This window comes from Sander lucioperca, chromosome 24, assembly GCF_008315115.2.
Source record: "Sander lucioperca isolate FBNREF2018 chromosome 24, SLUC_FBN_1.2, whole genome shotgun sequence".
Classification (NCBI taxonomy): Eukaryota; Metazoa; Chordata; class Actinopteri; order Perciformes; family Percidae; genus Sander; species Sander lucioperca.
Window position 1 is genome coordinate 1382043 of NC_050196.1, and position 3147 is coordinate 1385189.

General features: G+C 39.7%; 1 protein-coding gene across 1 annotated transcript in view; it reads right to left on the reverse strand.

Moving 5' to 3' along the window:
• The window catches only part of LOC116048626 (four and a half LIM domains protein 2-like), an 8541-nt gene extending 5700 nt beyond the window's left edge, over positions 1 to 2841 (reverse strand). Inside the window, exon 1 of the mRNA XM_031297814.2 lies at positions 2684 to 2841. The gene's annotated coding sequence lies outside the window, so the exon portion shown is untranslated. The remainder of the gene's footprint in view (positions 1 to 2683) is intronic.
• Between the last annotated feature and the right edge of the window lie 306 nt (positions 2842 to 3147).

The following is a 3147-nucleotide window of genomic DNA, read 5'->3' on the forward strand; positions in this document are numbered from 1 at the left end:
TTAAATCTGCTTTACTTGCTCCAAAAGAGTTTAAATCAAAGGATAAGGGGGTCTTAATTTGCTCTGTGTCCTAAACATTCTTCAAAATCCTTTGGATGAAAGAGTGGAAAAGCAACGAGGAGAAAAAAAAAGGCTAAAGACAAAGTATAGAAGGAAAAGAAGAAATGAAAACGTAGCAGTGCTTTCCCTCGGTTTGTGGAAGACTTAGGTGTGCAGATTTGGCAGAGGGGTTTAGGGGTCTTTCCTCAAGAAAATGTTATGTTTTTAAATAAATGAAATATGCAATTTTGACATACATTTTGTAGCAATATTATCACCATGTCTGTATCTAAAGGCAGTGACACCAACCCGATAATCGGCCGTCGGACAGATGACGAGGTCGGTGACTCGGCCCTCATTTTGGCCGACCTGACTTGTTGCAACGGAGGTCGGGCAGTAGGACTCCGTGATTGGTGGAGTGCTAATTCGGAAATGATGAGCGTGACTAACGCCTCTCAAAATCTGACGGAAATCTTTTAAACTGACCTTTGTCGATCTGAAATGAAGACAGATTCAGCAACTGCACGGTCTATTTCTCTTTTCAAATGTTTTCCTTTGTATTCTTATGTCTTTTTATTTATTGTATTTCACTTTATTGTGAAGCTATTAAATGGAATTAAACACACAACTGTTTGGATCGCTTCCAGTTTCTAAAATGGGAGGATTATTTTTGCATCGAGTACTTTTTTACTTTTAATACTTTAACTACATTTCCCTGATTATACTTACAGACTTTTACTCAAGTAACAGTTTCAATGCAGGACTTTTACTTGTAACAGAGTATTTTTTACAGTGTGGTATTAGTACTTTTACTTAAAGGTATAGTAAGTAATGTTAATAGTGTGGTTTTTATCTGTGAAAAGTGCTACCTACCTACCTACTTACTTACCTACCTACTTACCTACCTACCTATCTACTTACTTACCTACCTACCTACTTACTTACTTACTTTTATAAAAGCTGCATAAACTGAATCAATTCTTGAAAGAAATCCACTAAAAGGTCTTCAAAGAGTGGAATCTTCTGGGTCAGTTGAGTACACACATCTGACAACATCGACAGACCCTAAATGTCTCCAAAACAACCACACAGGACGCTGAGATCATTATATATTATTATATTATCTCTGCCTTGTTAACTCTTGGCAGTCGGAAGCGGCCCATACTGGCAATGAACAGGACGTTAGGATCAGTGGCAGAAGAAGTGTTGAGATCCTTAAGTAAAAGTACTAAAACCACTAGTACCTGGGTTTCTGCAGGGTATTTCGGAATCAAAGCTTTAGGCCTTAAACTGTCTTGATTCCCTGAAGTATTGTGTTGTAGGTCTTGGTTTTAAAGGTCTATGTAACGCTTTTGTCTTTTTTGAAGACATTATTTGGGTAGTGAACAAAGGCTCAACAAGAACAAAACAGTGCTCTGTCTTTACCCAGAATTAGTTAATACAATAATGTGAGTAACTGAATTATGTGTATTTCCCAAAACACAAAGGCTGCTATTGTCTGGACATTGGATCCGACTCAGAGCAGGAAGACTTTCCAAATGTTAAGTCGTTATTAGGATGCCCTGTAGATGATAGCAAGTGATTTCATTCATTGGCCGATAGTTTGCAGATGACTTTCATCTTAATTTGGAACATTAAAGTTTGGATAAAACTAACCATGTTTCCTGCATATCTTTTAAATCGAAACATTTACAAGACCTCTTTTTGTAAACCTTTTCATGTACACACCAACATACATACACACATATACTGTATAAACATACATACACATACACACATATACTGTAGAAACATACATAAACACACACACACACACACACACACACACACACACACACACACACACACACACAGTGCGTTTCACTATCTTTGTGGTGACCCGTCACTGACATAATGCATTCCCTAGCCCCTTACCCTAACCTTAACCATCACAACTAAATGCCTAACCTTAACCCTTACCCTCACCCTAACCATAACCTAATTCTAACCCTAATCCTAAAACCAAGTCTTAACCCTCAAACAGCCCTTTAAACTCGTGGGGTCCAGCATTTTGGCCCCACAAGTATACTGTATTCCCGGTTTTTGGACTCCATGAATATAGTTAAACAAGAACACACACACACACACACACACACACACACACACACACACACACATACACAAACATATATGGCCAGTGTACATAACTAATACATATAACAACTAATATCAACTGGCAACTTGCAATTATAACAGTCAGAACAACAATGTTTTAAGTCCCTTGGAACAAAAATGTTGGTTGTTGCTGACACAACATGACAAAAAAATGAAAAACCTTTTGACAGCGTATACTTTCGCAGGAGCAATTTGGGGGTTCAGTGCATTGCCCAAGGACACTTTGACATTGGGACTGCAGGGCCAGGGATCGAACCACCAACCGGCCGATTGGTAGGCAAATAGTCTACCCCCTGAGCCACAGCCCCCCCATCTCACACACACATGAAAGATAAGCACGAATGAAATTGCCAAACATCTCAGAAATGACTGTGAATGACTTTGTAAATATAAAAAAAGAAAAAAAAAAAAAAAGGAATACAGAGTGCAAAGAACACTGGGTCAAAAGACTGTATAAAGAAGGCGAAGAGAGAACGAAAGAAAGTCTTACCCTGTCAGAGCAGCCTGAGTGGCAGAGGATGAGACGGACTGCAGACTGAGACCAGAGGTGTCTACTGAGCACTGTCGTCGATCTGCCTTTTAAAGTGAACACAAAATGTGACACACACACACACACACACACACACACACACACACACAGGGAAAGGAAGGCGGGGGCGGTGGTGTGACCAGAGTGGGCAGGTCAGATTATATTTGGAATGCTATAAATTAAAGCCAAATGCTGAAAATCACAAATTGTTGACATGTTGAAACATGTGAAGATTCAATCACTCATACAGGACACAGCTTGTAAAAACACACACAAACACACACACACACACACACTACAAACATGTACGCACGCACATGCGCGCACACACACACACACACACACACTACAAACATGCATGCACACACACACGCACACATACATATACACACACACACACACACTACAACCATGCACGCACGCAC